The sequence below is a fragment of the Rhinolophus sinicus genome, linkage group LG09 (genome assembly GCF_036562045.2).
Source record: "Rhinolophus sinicus isolate RSC01 linkage group LG09, ASM3656204v1, whole genome shotgun sequence".
Classification (NCBI taxonomy): Eukaryota; Metazoa; Chordata; class Mammalia; order Chiroptera; family Rhinolophidae; genus Rhinolophus; species Rhinolophus sinicus.
In genome coordinates this window covers 113009228-113020690 of record NC_133758.1, presented here as the reverse complement: position 1 = coordinate 113020690, position 11463 = coordinate 113009228, and positions in this window count along the sequence as shown.

The window sequence follows — 11463 nt, the reverse complement described above, 5'->3', positions numbered from 1 at the left end:
GTCAAAGGAAGGAGGCATATCAACTTCAGTGGTCAGTTAATACGACCAGATTAAAGACAATGTTTTGTCTAGATGATTTCAAGAAGAGTAGCATTCTTAGAATATTCTTTTGAAGAGAGAGGGCAGGAATGACAAGCAATATTTAAAGGGAGATGGGCAAGGCCAGGTCATGAAAGTTATGTCAGAAGGAATCTAAGTAATGGAAGCCACCGACCGGCTTTAAGCAAGGGATCGATTTAGTCACATATGCATTTTACTGTAGTGTGGAGATTGAGTCAAGGCTAAAGTGAAGCAAAGGCAGAAGAATCAGTTAATAGGGCATTGCGATAAGCTAGATATGAAAAAGTAGGACTCTGCAATATGGTAATAACTGTGAGAATTAAAGCACAAAGTAGAATTCTGCAGTGAAAAGGCATTATAAACACAAGGAAGAAACTAAGATTTCTAGGCGTTTGGCTTGAGAAATCGTGTAAACAGTCTTACCATCCACAGATACCAGCACCAAAGAAAGAGACTCTTGTTTGTCCAGAGAAATAATAAATTAATCTGGGGATTACATTAAGTATTCTGTGACACAGCCACAGCTTTGTTTTAATTTATAAATCTGAATGAGTGTGTTTATTTTCTGAAAGCTTACACTTTGAAAAAATAATAAAGATACATTGCAAGCATCTGTTTATGAATCATAAGAAGTACTTCTTTACCTTTTCTGTGGAAATATATGACACTGCCTACAATACCAAAACACTAACCTAATTTTAACTGCATGAATTCAACTAACAAACATATTATGAACTTCCTCTGTCATAAGGAATATGCTGGGGCAGAAGAGATGTAGCGACAGTTAAGGAACAGTCCTGGTCCCCATACAGCATGTTGTCCACTGGGGGAAAAAAACAGCAAAGCAACCAACGATTCGATGTAGTAAGAAAAATGCCAAGGAATCATATGGGGCAGGGCCCCAGAGTTCCCTACGGCCCTATAGACGAAGATGCAGTTTTCTGGGCAATTCAGACTCTAACACTAAAACAGGAACTACATAGCGGGGAAGTTTTCAGGCCTCTGCATCTTGATTCCAATGTACTCTCCTTATTAGGTGTGAACTATGAGTCTGTTTATTTAGAACGCGTGCCCACCTGGGAGATTTCTTCCCACATTCTGGCATCAAACTCCCCAGTAGTCTGATGCAGTAATAAATTTGTGTTCCTTTTCTTGCTTTCACAGGTAGTTTATAGAAAATTTGTAAAGGCTGATATATACATATATAGTAGTTTTACACCAAATACATAACTTCTTTCTCAACACTACTGAAGTATAACTGACAAATAAAATTGTAAGATATTTAAAACACATCATGGTGATTTGATATACGTAGACGTTGTGAAAGAATCCCCACGATCTAGTCAATTAACACTTCCATCAACTCACTTTTTATTGGTTGATTGAGTGAGTGAGAAAGTTATAAATTCTACCTTCACAGCAAATTTCACTTATATATCTGGGGTGCCAAAAAACTGTATACATATGACTTGTATTCATCTTTTGTTATCGGTATAGATTGAGGATTACAATTTTAATATCGTTTTTTTCCTTTCTTAAAATGTGTATACATTTTTTGGCACCCTCTGTATTACACTGTTATCAACTATAGTCACCATGTTTTACATTAGATCCTCAGGTATCACTTATCTTATAGCTGAAAGTTTATACCCTTTTGCTAACCTCTCCCTATTTCCCGCAATCCCCCAGCCCCTGGCAATTTTTCTACTAGGCCTTTTCTACTACTGTTTCTGTAAGTTTGACTTTGTTTTAAATTCCACAGATAAGTGACACCACGCAGTATTTATCTTTCTCTGCCTGAATTATTTCACTTAGCACTATGTTCTCAAGGTCCGTCCACGTTGACGCAAATGGCAGGGTTTCCTTCTTTCTTATGGCTGAATAACACACCACTGTGTCCACCCATTGAGGAGGACCCCAGATTCTTAATTCTTCCTTAGTGGACACCACAGAGGTAAAGGAGGTGAGCGAGAGTCTTAGGAAGAGTTGGGATATCTCACAATGGCAAAAGTTGCAACCTCAATACACATGCTTTACTTCCTGTTTATTTTCATGCACACACGACATGAACAATACTCCCTGTATTTCTTTAATGTCATTCCACATCAGCTATATCATTGTTAAATGCAATATAAAGGCTTTTGGTAAAGTGATAAAAAACCATAATAATCCCCCATTAAAATGTTAGCTTATTTTTGTCTGCCAATTATTAAGATAAAGCCACAGAAAGAATGCAGCTCACTGCTGCTGACAGATTCAATAGTCAGACTGGGTCCTCCCTGGGGGGTCGGGGGTACATTTAATGACTGTCCAATTATGGACTTTATTACATTAATAATAATTGCCTCATGCTTCCAATAATCTTCAGGAAGATGAAGCAAATAGCCTGATGTAAATCAAGAAAAACTAGGCCTTATGCAAACAGCAGAACTTATTACATAGGTAACAAAATTAAATGAAGCCTGAGAAAAATTAAGTTGCATAATTTTAATGGGAAGGGGTGAGAAGCTGATGGGAAGAGAGCGATTGATTTAATGGGAAATATTACATTTAAAATGATGCAGACAGGATTAACAAAAGAATGGTCATCTCCATCTTCTGTATGCTTTTTCCACCTTTGTTATTCCAAGCTTGGTTTCAACTCGGAGAAAACAACATATTTAAGTATTAATCATTCTGTGCAACCAAATCCTGCTTCAAAAACACTGGCAACTATTAATAGAACAGATAATGAACCACTTTTTGGTAAAATCTATGAGCAGACTGATGAATATGTTCTGCATGTTTATTGGGTGAAAGATGAAACGAAAGAGGATAATAGCTGCTTGATGAAAGGGTTCTGCCACAAGAATCGCTGATTACTTCAATTTCATTAGGTTATTATTTTTCCCCCATGTGCCATTAATATCCAAATAAACTAAATGCAAATGTGGGATTTAATGAGTTTAAAAAATATCTGAATTGTTTACAATGCTTTTTTTTAATTTTATACATTTTCCCGAGGTTTTTCTGTTTTGCAAAGAGTCAGCTCTTGGGTTTATTGACCTATTTTAGTGTTTGGATCTGCAATCTGTTTCTTTTCTTGTGCTTCGACATTTATGATTTGCTTCTTCCCAGTCACTCAGGGCTTTTTGTTTTTGTAAATTCTTGTGTTCAATACCTTATTTTATTACTTTATTAGTTTGAATAACGCTTATTTAAAATTATGTATTCACTTTGGGCATTCCAGAGATTGATTTGTCATGGTCTCTGTCTCTTCTTGCAACTTTATATATAATTACTTTTTTAATGGGAATTTCATACAGTTTACATAGTAATAGGAAGAACTGCAAATCCAGTCCCCTTCACCCCTAGTTTAGTTGCAACAATCACTGATGTTTTGCCAACCTTTTTTCCTCTATTCTATTTTTCTGTGCAGGATATTATGACATTTTAATCACAAATACACCAGTTTTGTAAATATTTTTATTGATGTCTTGACCCTATATTATTTTATTATTTATTACTTTTTCTCTTATCCAAGTAGTCTTTATTTTTAATAAGATGTTTAATTTTTTAAAGTATGCAATGCATATCTTATTTGATTTATTCTTACCCATTTATTGTCTTCTGTCATTGGCTATGATTTCTTAGTGGCAATTGCTGGGTCATACCGTGTTTCCCCGAAAATAAGACCTAGCCGGACAATCAGCTCTAATGTATCTTTTGGAGCAAAAATTAATATAAGACCCGGTCTTATTTTACTATAATATAAGACTGGGTCTTTAATATAATATAATATAATATAATATAATATAATATAATATAATATAATATATATAATATAATATATATATAATATATAATATAATATAATACAATATAATATAATAATATAATACCAGGTCTTATATTAATTTTTGCTCCAAAAGGTGCATTAGAGCTGATTGTACAGCTAGATATTATTTTCAGGGCAACACGGTAGTAATGTTATTCATTTTTTTCTCTTCGTATAATAATGCTTTTTAAAATATTTCATACGTTTTGTGGAATTTATCAAAGTAGAGAAAATGTAAAGGAGCAAAATTCTCTTAATTTCAGACACATCATGATATATATTTCCCAGTGTCCTATATCTATTTGAAACTACACTCTGCATCTCCTACTGTGCTCAGGTTGGTTTTCAACTTACGGTACATCATAATCATATAATTGAAATCGTACTCACTGCTGACTTCATTCTCAAATCCTTTGGGCATTTTCAGAGTTGGACACCAAAAGCAAAGGCAACGGAAGCAAAAATAAACAAGTGGGATGACATCTGACTAACCAAGCTCCTGCTCAGCAAAGGAAACCGTCAGCCAAATGGAAAGGCAGCCTGGAGAACAGTAGGAAATATTCGCAAAACATGTATCTGATAAGGGGTTAATATTCAAAATACAAAAAGAACTCATACAATTCAACAGCAAACAAAAACAAAACAGTCTGATTAAGAAATTGACCAGAGGAACTGAATAAGTATTTTTCCAAAGAAGGCACATGAAAAGATACTTATCATCACTAATCATCAGAGAAATGCAAATTAAAACCACATTGAGATATCACCTCCCACCTGTTAGAATGGCTATGATTGAAAAGACAAGAGATAACAAGTGTTGGCAAGGATATGGAGAAAAGGGAACTCTTGTACACTGTTGGTAGGAACGTAAATTGGTTCAGACAGTATGGGAAACAGTAAATAGTTCCTCAAGAACTTAAAAAATACAGCTACCATATAATATAGCAATTCCACATCTGGGTATATATCCAAAGCAAATGAAAACAGAATATCAAAGTGGTATCTGCACTCTGACGTTCATTTCAGCATTATTCACAATAGCCACATATGGAAACAAACTAAGTGTCCATCAATGGAAAACTTAATAAAGAAGATGTGATCTATATCTATCTATATGTAGATCTAGATCTATGTCTATTTCTATATGTCTATATTAATATCTATATCATATATCTCTATCTCTATATCATCTATATAAATAGATAGATCGTACATAGATATAAACACTAAATCCATCAACAGCTTTGGGTGTTTTGAATCTTGAATCCATGTGCCCAGTATTATGAAGTTAAGGGAATTAGACAATGTCACATATTATTGGAACTTGCAGAAGAAGAAATGTGCTTAGTGGGATTGAGACAAGGTGCCCACTGCCTCAGATCTAGAATGTCTGAACTAGTCCTGCTTTAGGTACTTGTGTGGCCAGGATTGGTGTGAGATGACAAAAAACCATAGCAGGAGACTGGTGTGGTCACCAACCATGACTTTCTTTCCTTTCTCCTCTCTCTGCTCCTGCAGACACAGAAGCCATGATTCCTGAAGCCATTCTACCTGGACGCTTTTCCCTTATCTGGTCACCAACATGACAGGGGTTTGTTTCCTTCTGCAGCCAGTTCCTTACCTTCACTACTCTGCCATCTGGGACCAGACGGCCTTCGTTGTGGGCTGAAGTGCCTGTTAGGCTACGTGGTGGCATCCAGGCCACCAGCCATTAGCACCTCCAGTCTCCCTTTCAACTTAGCTGTGACCCCAGAAACATTTCCAGATGTCCCCCACTTTCCTCAGGGATAAAATTATCCTTGGTTGTGGAATCATCCCGCATTGTTTTCCTCTCATTTTGATTGTTGTACCATGTCTCTAAGTATTTTCAGTACATCTATGATACCTGCAAGTCTAATCAAGACTAAGGAAAATCAAAACCATCGTCTCATTGATGTCTGGACTGATGTGCAATAGGAGCCCCGTATGACTGTCCTTGTAAATCTGAAGCCTGAGGAAAGCCAAGGAGAATCTGAATAAGGAACTTCACCTACCAGAGGGTGATGAGTCGATCTTTGTCAATAGAAACAAAAACCGCTTATTGAGTACCTACTAAGTATGAAGCAGTGTAGCTTAGTCATGAACAAGAAAAACAATCCATTCCTACAATTTACTTCTTAAAGACATGTTTTTAACAGTTGGGGAGGGTAAGAGCTTCCTGGCAGTAGTTTAAAAATACCTGTATCAGTGTATGAGGCTGATGAAAGTTCTAAAAATATAAGCCAAATAGGGAGAGAAATAATGTAATATGACTACATAATTAATACTTGTTGCAATTTTTTGTAATTTGTGTCTAATTATTGTGCTGCAAAATAATTATTTTGTACATTATTATGCATATTTCAAATGAACTTTTTGGTAATTTAATTAATTTTAATAAAAATGTACTTAATCCTCATGGTAACTAAGCAGTAGCACATTAAGGTGGTACCTCTCTCTCTCTTTAAATGCATGCAAATCGCTTGGGGATCTTGTTAACAATTCTGTTTCTGTAGGTATGGGAGGGGCCTGAGATTCAGGGTTTCCAGGAAGCTGCAGGGACTGGAGCACTGCTGGTCCCCACCCAACTCTAGAAGTAGTGAGGCCCTGGGGCCTTTGACCTAAGGGGACTTCGTGGTGGACACCCTGTGCTGGGCCAGTTTGGAGAAAGGGGAACGTTCATGTTCATTCAGACTTCAAACCTGAAAACAGCTCTCTTCAGCAAAAGATCTGGACAACTCCTCCCGTAGTAGAAGACACACAAAGAGAAGGCAGCTTCCAGAGCTGAAGAATCCTGACATAGGAGAGCTGGTGGTCATTGGTGGGCGGGAAAGTGTGGGGGCTGCTGTCCTGAGAGCCCCTCAAGGGGCAGCAAGCACAGACAGGCCCCCACCCGTTCTCTGTGTCCCAGCTTAGAATAAGGGACACAAGGCAAAACACCACCATTCCAGTGGAGCCAGAATACAGAATACGGGGCGATTTGCCGAGGCCTACTCCAGGTAGACCAGCACGGGACTGACCACACCTGAGGACTGCAAAGGAACCAATCATAGGAAGAGCTACTGTCCACTGATTCTGTTTGATTGTATTCCAGGCTGTGGTGCAAATGTCTTCAATGACCGCCATTTTCACAGAGTTCCAAGATAAGCAGCCATAATAACTGCATAAGATATATAAAAACATAAATAAAACTATATAAAATTATAACTGTCATACATAATATATATGTAACATACAAAAAAATACCATGTAATGTTTTGCATTCTTTTATGAGATGGTCGGTCAGGTGTGGCCACAGGAGAGGCTTAGGGAAAAACAAAGTTGATTACACTCACATGTCCTAGACCCTGGAGGAAGGGCCTCCTCGCAACGTGTCCACCTGGGTGGTGCAGAGGCAGAAGACAGGAGTGAGGGGAAGGGTTAGGCCGTGACTTTACTGGAGTTCATTGGAAAGGTGAGGCAGGTTGAACAGCCTATGACTGGCTAGCTGAATAACTTGGTGGGCTCCAAGCTCTAAAGGAGTTGCCTGACCCTGGGACGATTATGGCCTCCTGGGCTGAAAGGGCCAGACAGAGGAGTCTGCCTCTGCGTTATTTGCTTATCAAAGACACGCTCAGCTGGACCCTTTGCCATCTCTAAAAATTGGCTAGCCCAGGGAGGGGCAGTCTCTCTCCAGCCAGAAAGGTTTTATTTTATTTTTTATCTTTTTAAGATATCAACACATCATAATATACAGAAAATTTAAAATGTTTACAATACAAATCACTACCTGGATTGTCCAGCTCCTTCCTTATCTGTCAGAGGGAAGAATTTGGTGTTCAGAGTGGGCGGAACCTCCTAAAACTACCCTTTGAAGAAGATTGGTATTAATCCAGCTCATTTTGTACTAAGAATTCTCAGAGACACTTTCAACACATGAAAATACAAAAGGGAGATCTTCTTCCTAGATCCCATTTTCCCCATTAAGTTGTGATGTGTGATTAATATGCAGCAAAATAACCATTAACATAAAAATGTATCTGATTAATTCTGGTGTCACTTTGATATAGTTACACAATCGTAGACAAGGGTTTTCTTGGTTTTTATATTTTATATTTCTTCACTCAGAAGTGTAGTGTAGTGGAACAGGAAGCAGGAAAAGCAGCAGCAGACCTGGAAAGGCTGGACGGAAGCATTCAAGGGAGCATAGTCTGTGGGCATACAAGTGAATTCACAATCTGAGGGATCCGGCTCGCCACTAATTCCTTACGTGGAAACGGACAAGGCCAACTTTCCTAAGGGAGGGTGAGAAAGGTCTGCCTATCCCCAGGGCCATGGCGCTGGTTGGCCGTCGTGGCTGAGCCTCCACTTCTTTTTCTGGGCAATAAGGGCATTTGACAAAATGATTGCTAAAGTACCTCTCAGTTCTAGGATCCTATGATTTTAATGCCTTTAATATTGAGAAAATGTACATGATAATGTGTGCTTTCAGCACATCATCTAAAATAGGATGTGATTAAATAATAAAATGTCAGTTTTTGCCTGCATGGTGTAATTTTTTAAAATGCATTTTGAGACAGGAAGATTATTCTAAGCCTTCATAGATGTTAGTGTTTTAAAAAATTATTCTTTTCTGGTGCCATTCCGGGACTTTTTCTGTCAGCATCTATCTGTGACCTTGTTCCAAAATATCACATTATCAGCATATAGATACAAGTATCCTGAACACAGAAACCTACAAATTAACAGAAAATACTGAAAGGAAAAATCAAGAAAACAAATTTCTAAGTTTCATTTTCTATCACTTTGTTTTTTTAAAAAAAAAGAAGTCCTAAGTTATATACAAATTGGTTTTTGGAAACGTAATCTGCCATTTTATTGACTTAATTTTCTGTCATGTTGCTGTTATTTATACAGTTGACAGTAAAACATTATAGAAATGCATGAAACTGGAAGATGAATCTCTAACTGCGCCTGCTTTAGCATCCTCACCCCAAGTAAACTTAACATGTTGGTGCATTTCCATCCTTCTATGGACGTTGTGACATCCTATTAATATTATGAAACACCGTTCTGCACTCCAACTTTTCATCGACATATTGTAAAGCGTGTGTATGAGTGAGGAAACTGGGTTGAGTTTTTATCAAGTTGTCATTGCAGTAATATCCAATAGATAAGGATACCCCAGCCTCTTATATGCATTTTTCTATCCTTTGAAACCCACAAGGATTCCAACTCACCAAAGATTTTAGTGGGAAATGGACAGGTGATGCTCAGACAGCTGATCTGCCACCCTCCACCCACAGAGCGCCTTCTGCAGTCTCAATGCTGCAGTCAGTCAACCTTGGAGAAAGACCAGCTTCTCGGCAAACCTGACCTGGTCTTATAAGGGGACTCTTATTTACAGCCACAGACGGGGTGTGACTCCCTCTTTGAAATGAAACTACAGAGAGTGTTATTTTTTCTTCCTGCTGTCAGCATCCTGGGCCTTGGCACACAGACCTTCACAAAGTCCCTGATTGTGCAGACAGCCAGGTGAATTTTGAATGTAACTAACTGGCCAGCATTTTCAACATTGATGATAAGATTTATGCGACGGAGAGGAAGAAATAGGGAACAATAACGTAGGCTTTTACCCGTACACAGACTTTATGGGAAATAGCTGCTTCCAGTGAGAATATTTCTGTTATCACCACAAACCCAGTTTCTACTTCAAATGTATAATTATATCAGGCTTGGGAATAACTAGGAAACAATACTGCTAAACGCTGGCTTTAAATCACCAGTCAGTTATCTATCTAAACCATAATGAATACAGTGATTAGCACTGGCACTGCCGATTATTAAATGTCACGGTGATTACACCAGAGAAGTCACAGAGACAAGTATCACATAAGGTTGATTATTGCGATGAGTTTGACCAAAGTCCTGAGTCAAAAATCCACAAGGCTCTGAAAATGTAAAAGGAAGCATCCATAACTATATCCATCATAATAATACTTCACCACAATATTGACCTTGTTCCAGATATAAGTTCCCATGATAATATTATGGGTATCAAGTGCAGTGTATCATTCAAAAAACAGTCGTTGTGATCCATCTGTGTGCCAGCAGTGGTTGAATGGTGGGGAGAGAGACCCTAGAGAGAGACTAGTCTCAGTAGACTGGTTAAGGAGATCTCCCCAGGCGGAGATTTCAGATGTGCAGTCATGTTGAACAAGACCTTGGCTTGTTGGAGGAACTGAAGTAAGGCCAGCTGGGCTGGGGCTTGTAACTGGGGAGCTGGAGCGCTAGGCAAGCAGGGGAGCTGTCCAGCTGCTGATGAGGGACGCAGAAGCCATGCTAATGGGTTTATTTCACAAGGACTAGGAAGCAGGGAAAGCACTCACCCTAGAGGGGCAACATAATCGCATTTAAGTACTAAGACAATTCCTCTGACAGCTGGGTGGAAGCTACACTGCGTGTGGAGGGCAAAGGGACAGGCCGGGGGAGGGATAGAAGTGGACAGAGGACAGGGCAGCACCCGTGCGATGAGAGTGGCGATGCGGAAACCCAAAGAAGTGGGTGGATTTCATGTTAGTCTGGGGTAAAGCTTTTTAAATATCAATGTTTTCCTCTCCCCCAGCCCCACCCCTGCCAGTTGTAAGAGTGCCAGTTGTGGGCTCAGGAGCTCGAGGGAATCGAAAAGAGTCTGTTAGTTTCTCTTTCCTCCCCAAACCGATAAGAAAATGATGAGCGTTGCCCTTCTTTCCCCCGCCTCCTAAATTTCTGCTTCGGTAAAGGATCATCCCCAATCAACATGCAAATATTATCTTGCTTCTTATGCTAAAATAAAAGCCCTTCCTTGACACCCCCGCCCCCATCATCTTTTGGCTCTCACGTCATTTCTTAAGTCTTCACTTACAACAAAACTTTGTCAGGTTTGTCTAGAGTCACCGAGTCCTCTCACCTGCTAGTCTCAGCTCAGCTCTCCCCACTCAGGATTCCGTCTCCTCTCCCACTGAGATCCCTCTTCCAAAAAGCTACAATAATTTCCTTGCTGGTAAACAAAATTTATCGGAAGTTTTATTAGAAATACTCTCAGTTTCAGTTTCTACGACAGGATAGTAACTGCAGAGATAGAAAGAGGACTCTCAAGGGAACCCTGGCACTGTGACAGGGTACCCAAAGACAGACACACTTAGGAGGCTCAGGCCCCAGTGAAGACAGTAGGATGCAACCACTGGCTGGTGGAGAACTTTGTTGGGTTTCCCAGCCCAGAGCTGAGCCACAGTCACTGGACCAATGGGAACATTTCTCTGGGGCATAGGGAAACTGAGGTCAGTGGGTGGGTAGAAAGAGTTGGGGTGCACTGCAGATATGAGGCCCTTAGCACACAGGTCCACATCATAAGGACCACAAGAAATAAACGTCCAGAACTGAGGCAAGCCGACGCTGACAGGTGGCATGCAGAGAGCCAGCGTGGGTCACTGGAGAGGTGGCCTCTGCAGGACTCACACACTTCTGGGCAGCTTTGGATCCCTCCGAAGGTCAGGCAGCCAGCACCAGTTTGTCCATGTGTGGGATTAGGGAGAGAGTGCAAGCAGAAG